The sequence below is a fragment of the Pyxicephalus adspersus genome, chromosome 6 (assembly GCF_032062135.1).
Source record: "Pyxicephalus adspersus chromosome 6, UCB_Pads_2.0, whole genome shotgun sequence".
NCBI classification, from domain to species: domain Eukaryota; kingdom Metazoa; phylum Chordata; class Amphibia; order Anura; family Pyxicephalidae; genus Pyxicephalus; species Pyxicephalus adspersus.
In genome coordinates this window covers 24,067,508-24,078,516 of record NC_092863.1, presented here as the reverse complement: position 1 = coordinate 24,078,516, position 11,009 = coordinate 24,067,508, and the positions used below count along the sequence as shown (strand labels likewise).

The 11,009-nt window shown below is 42.9% G+C and overlaps 1 long non-coding RNA gene across 1 annotated transcript; it reads left to right on the top strand.

The window, feature by feature from the left end:
• Positions 1-2,882: 2,882 nt before the first annotated feature.
• Positions 2,883-3,944, top strand: LOC140332502 (uncharacterized). The gene is made up of 3 exons (XR_011921145.1): positions 2,883-3,011; positions 3,370-3,426; positions 3,847-3,944. It is a non-coding gene; the product is annotated as an uncharacterized lncRNA (long non-coding RNA).
• The last annotated feature ends 7,065 nt before the right edge of the window (positions 3,945-11,009 follow it).

Below are 11,009 nucleotides of genomic sequence, written 5' to 3'. Positions count from 1 at the left end.
ATTGGACTCAATACAGCTTTTTTGTATTGAGTTCAATACAAAGTGATTTGAATTTCCCGCCCCGCCTCCGCCCGCACCGACGCATGCAGTGACGTCACCGGGAAACCCCGGAGATCGTCACTGCACAGAAGACGGCAGACGGAAGACGGCACTGCACTGAAGACAGAAGACGGCAGACGTGTCCAGAGGAGCTGCGGGGACAGGGTAACTATTTTTTTTCAGTTGTAATCCGATTGTCATACAATGTTGTATGACAATCAGATTGCAATATAACGCTTGTTTATATTTTTAGCTACCCCGACCTTGGTTCGGGGTAAACGATAGCAAGTTTACTTACCCCGTACCAAGGTTGGGCTAACCCCCTGGTTGGTTAAGCAGTTCCCTTCCATAATTATTTTGGCTAAAAACAGCACAATTGGCTTACTAAAACTCAGTGTGATGTAACCACTGTGTGCGTGTCAACTGTTCTATTGCAAAAAAAAAGTCCCAGAGAAGGATCCTCATTCCGGTAAGTTTTCCTTTTTAGGTGTATATATGTTTCATGTGCACTCATGTATGTACATACATGCATATATATCTGTATGTATGCATTTATGCGTGTACATAAAAAATTATAGGAAGAAATAGTCAGAAATAGGCAATGAGGATTTTTTAGGCCATATTGCTTAACATGATTCAAATTGCAATAATTGCCTATTTCTTCCTATGATTTCTGATGTCATGGGCTTGGCTGCAAGCAACATTCATGTATGATATTGCTTCTGGTTAAAGGAGGAAGCATCATGCATGTTTGCACATTTAAATGTGTTTTTAGGCATCATGCATGTTTGCACATTTAAATGTGATTTTAGGCATCATGCATGTTTGCTCATTTAAATGTGTTTTTAGGCGAATAAAGAACTCACCGTCTTTATTCGTTCACATGTCCTAAACCCTTGTTTGTAATTACTTGAGGATCCTACTGGCTACTACTAAACCACATTTCTTGGAGGTTGTTACTGTTTAAAAAGCAAGTGCATCTAGGAGGCAAAAGGCAAAAGGGCCATTTATGCCCCCCCCCCCGGGCCAATGGGCTGAATTGGGCTGAAATGTATACCTACATTTCAAGGAACCCCAATTTATTGGGAATGGTGAGGTGCATAAACCAGAAAATGTAGGTTCAATCAGGGGACACACCCTCCTTGCTATGTAAGTGGGCCCGGGGGGGCCACTTTTTCAATTAAGGACTCCTATGTGCACTTGCTTTGGAAAAAGCATTTTTTATAGTGTTTGCAATTGGGATCCCTATACCATCAAATGCTTGTAATCTGGTGGGCTGAGATTTTGGAGATATTTTGGGACTATTATCTATGAGGGTCCTCTGTGCTTGTACACAGAGTTGTAAGGCTGCAAGATATAACATGCAGTATTCCCACACACAGATATCACATTGTGCCCATGATGTTGTTACACATGTTTTTTTATATAGAAGCCACAGCACAGCTATAGAATGGGGGAGGGACAGCCTGTGTCCCCATCTCATTCTAGCTGCGCTCTTCTCACTGCCCAGCTCTTATCAGCAGCTGGAATCCTCTGCACAGATGACAGCTGAGAATGGAGTGTCCTCTATTGTTCTTTCAATGGATTGGAGCTGCAGATGAGAGCTGGGTAGAGGTCCACACACCTAAAGTTGGCTGTTGACAACTATGTACATGCACATATTTTGATGTGTTTATGTATGGTTTTGAAAAATCTTCATGATTCTACCCCATTAAGCTCAATCAGAGGTAGATCATTTGAAGAGCACTGATTTGCCTCTACGCTATCACGCAAGGCTGGAAATGATCTTTCTTTGTCCGGAGGACAATGGAAGCCTTCTGGTAGAATGTTCTCTGGATAGCTGAGACCACAATCCTGATTTTGGTGAAGGCACATCATTCTACTGTGTCACATAGATATTCCCGTGTTTAGTATTTCCCTACTTTTTTTATAGATTTTTTTTTTTTTACGTGTGAACAAAATAAATCCACAAGTGCTGCATTATCTGACCCAATGCAACGGTGCTTACATTTTTGTAGGATTGTATGTATGTACGTCTGGCACTTACTAATGCTTCACTAAAAACGGATAAACAGAGCTTAAATCTAGGAGCACAATTATTGGTTTTACAATGGTTTAAACAGGATTAAGCTTAGTGGGGTGGCAACTGGAATTAATAGTATACCCATATATATCTACACACAATATTAACAAACAAACAGTTTACAATTACATTCAAACTATGTCAATTTGCAACAGAAAATATATCAATCAATCAGTTAATGAATTAGTTATCCCTTTTTTTTTTCTTTTTAAGAGGTGTTTGGTTGTTGTCAAAATAACTCACATTTTGTTTCTCTTTTTCTTTAGACAATGATTCGGCAGAGATATGACCAGCAGCGGTCAATTTTTGTCAAGCGACAAATCGCGGAGAGACTGGCAGACAGGCTGTGGACCCCTGCAGGGACGCGCCCAACAGTCGCCCAAATCCAGCACATTTAGAGAGACCTAAAGCGGAGGAGTCCAGATTTGGTGCGCAAAGTGGGGGACCGCATCCTATCTGGTAAGTTCTGCATTTTGTCTTCTCCTCTTGATAAAGAGTAGCGTTTTAGAATGTTTGTTGTTTGTGTAAATTAGTATTGTTTAGCCTAGAACTGTTTGTTTTTCACTTCCTATATTTTACTACTCTTAATAATTTTGTATATTTGATTTTGTTATTACAGACAACTCTCCATCCCGCCGGCGGCTGCAAAAATTCCATTGGCCACACAGGCGACTGGCCATCCCCCAGGATCTGGAGGAGGAGGAGACATCCCCAGGGGATGAGGAGCCAGTCATGGAGGAGGAGACTGAGGAGGAGGTGCCATCCCCAGGGGAGAAGGAGCCATCCCCAGAGGAGGAGCCATCTCTGGTGGAGGAGCCTGCTGCCCAGCATCTGTAGCCAGAGTCCTCCGATGAAGGAGAGGAGGCGGCCGAGGCCGAGGAGATTGCCTGTAAGCTAAGCTTAGAATCAACTTTTGTAACATATGTTGGAATTCAACACATTCTCACACTGCTTTCACCATTTTTTGTTACAAATTCAAAGAAAGATCTAGCAGGATTTCATGTAGCTTCCAGTCATTAATCAAATGAACTTTCTTTCTAGGTTGTTGGCTAGCATGAATAAAAATAGACATGAGTTGTTTAGTTGTCCATAGTTGTACTGACAAATGTTTGCTCTAAATTTTTGGACGTAGGCAGAAAGTATCATTTAGAAGTTCTGCATTAATCTATTCACCTTAACTAACCTTACAAATCTACTTTAGTCCTGCCCACCCACTTTTACTTATGGTGTTCATTTTTTATCTACAGCTACTGCAGCGCCCTTGCCAGCACCTCCTCCACAGGACACAAGTTCCTCATCTGAATGTAAGTATTTCTCCATTTTAGATATTGTGAACATTCCTTAACCATGAAAATAATAGTAGGAGATACTGTGTTAGCCCTAGCTCCATCAAGTATCAGAGTGTATGACTAGCTTCATGTCTAGGCAGCTTTTAACAGAAGACAAAGTTAAATGTCACTTAGCCATGTTTGTCCTTTGTGAAAACCCACAACCTTCATTGCCAACAAACTGCATCACTTTAGTTCTATAGCCATAATTAGCTTGGCCCCAGGAATAACCTTTCTCTCTTGTTTGGCACGGTGTAAACAGCAAAACTGTCGGATGAGATGACATAACTTGAATTCTTTAGCACTGTGCAATTTAAGAACTAGCTGTATAATATACTGTTACATTTGGTCAGTACTTACCTCTCTTATTTTTTTGGTCTCCTTCCACATACACAGCCAGTTCCACATCGAGGGAGGCAGCCAGCCCTCCTGAGGAGCTTCCGAGCCCCCCACCACCGCCACCCCAACCCCGGCGACATGGCAGACATTCCCCTGGTAAGTTTATATTTTCATTTGTTTGGTTTTAAAAGGACAGTACTTTTAAAAAATGTTTGGACCAAACTTTTCCGGTTAATATATTATTTGTTTTTTCCTCACCCGCCAGGAAGTAGACTGGATAGCCTGTATTGGCTGCACCGGAGGATGTCTGCCATGGAGCGCCGCTTCAGGATGGCCCCTCCTGAAGTTTAAAAAAAAAACAAAGTTTGTATATATGTTTTAAAAAAAGTTTTATTTTGTTATATTTTTATGTTTGTTGCGGTTTGCACATTTTAAGTTATTGGGGGGAGAATAAAAAAAAAAGTCCTTCAAGTGCACATTTAAAATCTGTTAATAGACTGGACAATCCAATTCCATCTCTAAAAAAACACAAAAAAGAAACCTTAGTTTTTACACAATGGTTCATTGAACCATAAAATATTGAACATGCTCTTATCCTACACCTATTTTGCAGCTTGGCCGAGTTTGCGCCATTTCTGCATTGGTCACTTTATTTTCTAAATATCCTGTAACCTTAAAAGTAACAGAGTATGGTATATTAGATATGTCCTCTTGAAAATATATGTAATTGTAACATCATTCAAGAATACATTTGGCATAGAATACACAGCTGAACACCTTAGTATGTCATTTTAACCAAGAAAAGTAGTTGACCTATTAGCGAGCACATTTATCTGTTACAGACAAATGTAAGAGAAGTGAGGTGTGCCATATTTGGTCCCTAGACATAACTAGATTTGTGTTCATTTAGTGAACAAAGATGCAATTGTGTATTTGGAATAATGTTTAGCTTTTTTTAAGGTCATTACAGCAATACTTGGAGAGTATTGAGCTGAGACTTCATACTTGATTAGAATCACTTTGACAAATTTACAAGCTGGAACATTCTTTGGGGAATAGATAGCAAAACTGCATTTGGAGCATACTTGGGCCACATCAAAAGAATCTTAGATAGGTAAAGTGTCAAAGTGCGAAGGTCACTAACCTGTGGACATTGGGCAAACACAAAATAGAGATTAAGCTATCTTATACAAACAAGCGTCTTCACACAGGATACAAACTCAAACCCACACTGGTGATCTCATGGAGTCCTGAAAAAATTGAGTGAAGAATGACAGGAAGAATGTGAAGAATGTTCTCACCTGGCACCCGGCATCCATTTACATACTTCTCCCAAACCAGGCACGGCCACGGCCCACTTCACCCGCCGGGCCACAGGCACGGCCCACCCTAACAGCCCGGCCATGGGCCACCTCCACATCCTGGCCTCGGCCACAGGACCCCCCCACAGCACGCCTATGAGCCTGGCCCACCTCCACATCCTGGCCTTGGCCATGGGACCCCCCACAGCACGCCCACTGTCCACCTCCACAGCACGGGCACAGGTGCGGCCCACCTCCAGAGCATGGCGATTACTTGCACGCGTGTTAGGAGGTGGGCGGGCAGAGGCACAGGGTGGGTGGTCAGGGTCACGGGGTGGACGGCCAGGGGCACGGGGTGGTCTGGCATAGGCATGGGGTTGACGGCCAGGGGCACTGGGTGGACAACCAGGGGCACGGGGAGGGCTTGCAGGGGCACTCATTGGTGGGGCAGGGGCACTCATTGGCGGGGGAGGGGCACGAGGTGGGCTGGCAGGGGCACGGGGTGGGCTGGCAGGGGCACTCATTGGCCGGGCAGGGGCACAGGGTGGAGCGGGGGAGAAGAATGGCGCTGGCTGCTCTGCAGGGGATGGGGGGCCAGCAGGACCTATTGGGATTTGCCAACCTAGCCTGTGAACAATCGCCTGATGTAGCTGAGATTGACTTAACATGTTACAGAGATGGTCAACTCTGAACATGTAGGTACCCAAAGTGGCCAATTGTTCTTGGACCGATTTTATCAGACGATGCACGGCCACCAGACGTTGTTGGTTAAATTCTCAGTCCTGGCGATTTTGATTGAGGTTTTCATGTAGGAGCGTAAGGACCGGTTCAAAATTATTTGAACTTGGGGCAGACATCCTTGACTCCACTAATCTATCAAAATGGCCAACCAGCCTCTGAGTGAGGCTTAGAAGCTGGCTGCCCACACTGGGTTGACCCAATCCACCTGCATCCACTGGTTGCTATAAAGGGAAAATAAAAAATTACTACAATATCACATGACTTTGTGGGTCACCATAACATTATGCAGACAGAATACTGACATTGAAACATCAACTAATGTTAGAAAAATTGTTAGACATTTTTTCTGAATCCTATACATTAAACATGGGTTGCTTACGGAAACCTCAGGTGTCTCCTCTTCTGCTTGTGGTAAATGTCCACCTTAGGGACCCTAAACAAACAAAAAAAAAAAACACAAATGGAACACATAGGAAAGGTTCATTCCCCCAACACATCCCAAAATAAACACTAATGGACCAGTTCTTGCCTACACCACAGTGGATGCAGCCCTTGAAAACTCTTCAGAACCAGAAACCTGCAGACATGGAAGTTCTAAAAAGGCACATGATATATCACATCAAAATGAATGAATGTGGTGACAAGTCTTCACATATCAAAAGTCCCCAATATTTTGCACATGCAAAATTATTTTTGACATATTAAGCTCACACATTCCCAGAGGGAAGGGAAGGCTGAACACACACACAAACCAAATTACCTGTATTCTCCTCCAGGCTTCTCTGCAGTGGATCAACGACCTCCTCCTGTAGATGGTGATCTGTTAAGTAAAGCACACAAACAAATGAAGGAGTGAGCTTGACTCTAACCCAAGTTCATTTGGATTGATGGGTTCACCACAAGTCTAACCACAAAACATACCACTCCTAGAGCCACAAATTTGTGAAATTAAATTAGAGACACGTACACAATGTCAAACAAAATATGCCATGAAGGTTCATCTTACCAGGAGGAAGTCCAGTGTCATCTCGATGCGAAGTGACATCCTCATCATTCACATCACCCCGAACACAGAGGGCAGGAGGGGACTTCTGCGTCTCAGGGCCTACTATTGTAAAAAAATTGAAATACACACATTGTTAATGCAGGTCAAAAGAAGCTAAAAATACATTAAAGAGGTCATTTTCTAAAAATGATCTCATATTTCACCCCCACACATAAATAAGTAAAAACACAATGCTATTTTGTTCTCAATGCTAATGACTAAACTGTTGCAATCCCACAAAAAATGCAAAAATCAATTCACATTGGTAATTAGGTAATGTAAAGGGATTGAACATGGTTGCCAAGCATCGGAGTCATCCCGGTAGTCCACCCTACCACCGTTTCTGGCCCAATGAATGGCAACGCCAATCTTTCATACTCCTTGAGATGCTGCACAAGATGTTCACGATAGGTCCCACTCCTTCTGGCCTCTGTGCCCTGGAGCCTTTTGACATGTCTGAAGATGTCACTCAAACGTTTTTGACACTGAGTAATGGTCCGTTGTGTACTGCCCACTGCATTTACACTCCTGGCAATTTCCTCCCAGAGTCCCTGCCTTACAGCATGGGAAGTGTGGGAGTGCAAAGCCCCCACGGAGTCGTGGAAAATGTACATAGGACTCCATGAGGGCTGCATTTGCTCAGGAGTGAAGCTGGTTGCCTTGGAAGCAGAATCCCTGGTCTGGCTCAAACTGGCTGAGGTGCCAGGTTGAGGGGCTAGGGGCCTAGATGGTACTTGGCCTGCTTCACAGAGCAACCTAGCTGGCCTGAGGGAGCTGCCTGTTGGTCTATGGACTGAAGACCCTGGGGTGGTGGTGGTGGTGGGGCCGCAAGCAGCAGCAACAGCGATGGTGGTGGTGGTGGCCATTCTCCTTGGCTCCATGTAACTAGAAGTAACAAAATAAAAGAGTTATGGGACAACACACCCAAAACATTTTTTGGAGGAATAAAGTCAATGGTGTATTCTTACTTGTCATTTTTCTTGTAGCAGCCTTCTGGTTTGTTCTTTTTCTGTTTTCTCTGTTTGTAAAGTTTTGGTATGCATGCAGAATGGCTAAGAAGCTTTGTGCAAATTTATAGGGATTAAGTACGTGCGCACGCAAGCGCTCACTAACATGTGCATTTAAATGTGCCTGTCAAGGATTTTGCTTGCTGTTGTCATGGAGCCCAATTTGGAAGTGGACTTGCTCTTTGCCACTGCTGTTGTGACATTGAATACAACTCTGCTTGCCACTGCAGAAGAAGAGCAGCAGAAACAACAGCAACCAGGGGAACCTTGAAAGTTTGCATGACCTGGATGTCAAAAGGCATTTCTGCCTGTCTCGTCAGGTCATCCATGACCTGTACAGCTTGCTGGAAGATAAAATTGCTCCAAAAACCAAGAGAAGCAAGGCAGTGCCAGGAATGACCAGGCTCTTGGCCACTCTGTATATTTTAGGAAGGGGTTCCTTTCAAACCTCCTCGGCCTTAATTTGTGGACTAAGCCAGCCTACAGATTCCAGGGTTTTTACAAAGGTCATCAATGCCATTGTGTACCCTGTCCCACTATATATTCACTTCCCTCAAACAGCTCAGGAGTGGAGAAAGGTAAAGGTGGATTTCTTCAGGCGAGCCAGATTTCCGAATGTTTTGGGGGCCATCGATGCCACCCATGTGGCCATTCAGGCCCCTCAATTGAAGGAAATCGCGTTTCGCTACCAGAAGCTATATTATTCACTGAATGTACAAATAGTCTGTGATGCCAACAGAAAAATCATGAGTGCATGCACAGGTTTCCCAGGATCATACCATGATGCCTATATCCTGCGTCAGACAGCCCTCAACCAGAAATTCATCCTAGGAGAAATGCCTGAGGGCTGGTTAATAGGTAATGTATAATGTTGTTACTGTAATACAACTAACAGTAGTCAAATCCTAAAGACACTTATTATCTTGCTTTGTCCCTTTGCATTGTCAGAATGCCAGGCTATGACCTATATTGTATATATGTCATATTTTGTGCTAACATCTAATTTAGCAAATAGTTTATAAATATTGTACAATATTGGGAGCATGAACTAACTTTCAGGTATTCCTGGAAGCCCTAGTATAATTACTATGTTCACAACTCACAGTACTTCAGTGTGGTAGTCAGTAGTAACAATGTCTCCTAACAACTGAAAAGCAATAAAGTGACCGAAGAGCAAAACCCTTAGCAACCTTTGTAAAAAAACTCTAGTGTTACACTGCATTCACAGATCACTTACTATACCAAGAACTAACATGTATTATGTTTCTCTTTTTACAGCTGACAAAGGATAAAGGCAGGTTCCATGGATTATGACAGCTGTGTGTCACCCCCGGTCTGAAGCGGAGCACAATTACAACAAGGCTCTGTGAAAAAGCCAGAGGTTGTGGAGCAAACCATTGGGCTGCTAAAAGCACGGTTTCTGTGCTTGGCACGGCCTGGTGGTGAGCTCCTATACGCACCATGGAAAGCTGCCCGAGTCATCATGGCATGCTGCGTCCTGCACAACCTGTGCCTGCACCATGGGGATACCTGGGACATTCCAGAGGAACTCGAGCCAGAGGTGCATCAACATCCTGCCTCTGGCTCCCAAAGCACAGCAGAGGGACGTTGAGTCAGAGATGAACTTGCTAATTGCTAATGTCTTTGCGCGTGAGTATTTACATATGTTTACAATGCATGCATTAAATATTTCAGCAAATCATGTTTGGGTTACAAACTAACCTAGGAGTTGAAGTCATAGAAAGCACACTTTAATCATTTGGGAAATGAAATAGCAGACATATTTGAGTAAGAGCTGGACCTTTATGTGACACTTTACAAAAACACATTGCCAAACAAGGGCAGTGTGCAATTTAGTTTAGATTTGCACAAGCATTGCTGATGTAGCCAGAAAAGCATGACAAATACAATCCAGCAGCATCTAGTTACCACTAAAGCATGATTAACCATGCTGCTTAACACATCCTAATAATGTAATCTATTTCTTTACAGGGTGATAACATCCCTCTGCTGTGCTGCCAAGCCTCTGGAATGTCACATCACAGACTACCGTACATTTGTGGATGATATTGCCTCTGGTTAAAGGAGAAATCCACCTTTATGTTCCTCCACTCCCAAGCTCATGTTAGAAGTGAATATATAGTGGGCCAAAGTCTAAAATGGCACTGAAACCTTCATAAACACCCAGGAAACTGTAGACTGCTTAGTGCACAAATTAAGGGTGACGTGGTTTGAAAGGACACCCTTCCTAAAATATATAGAGAGTCCAGGAGCCTCGTCATTCTTGGCATAACCTAGCTTCTCTTGGTTTTTGCTGCAATTTTACCTTCCAGAAAGATGTACAGGTCATGGATGACCTGGCAGGACAGGCAAAAACTCCTTTTGACATTCTGGTCATTGGTTTGAGCAAAGCAATAAAATATGTTTGGCACTAGGTTTAATTGTCCTTGGCATTTTTCTATACAAAAAATGACTAATATGATTAGAATCATGTAAACACATAAATAAAGCATACTATCTGGTATGTAAGAGTGCTTGACCCTGCTTGTGAGCTTGTCAATCAATTTGGTTTGATGCTGTGCTTGGCAAACTGGACCTCCTTTCATCACCATCAGGTGTGTTAGTATGAGTATGCAACTCAACTAGACAACTAATTGACAACCAGTTTGGACAGAAAGTGGAAGTGTGTTTGTATACAATAGTGCTAAGATCAGGCAGCACAGCACAATGACAACAAACCCTTAACACTACCACAAATGAACAGAGGAGTTGTGTGCCAGCAAATCAATATAAGTGCAAATGTCAGAGTAATAAATATGTACATAATACATTCAAAAACCAATATGTGACTTTGAAAATGGGACAAAGGCAAACAGGGGGTTCAATTAGTAGTTTGGAGTGGAAACCATGCAGACATTTGTCATGAATATTAGTTTAAAAAAAATGACAAAACAAAACTGTCATTGCAAACCAAGCACAAAAACATTGCAGCAAAAGATGAAACTAACAATAATGAGGATTACATAGTCACATCAATGCATAACATTCAAGCAAACTTATTTGATGATCCCCCCACCCCCCACCGCAAACCAGTCCAGTTAAATATTATTAATAAAAATGCATATG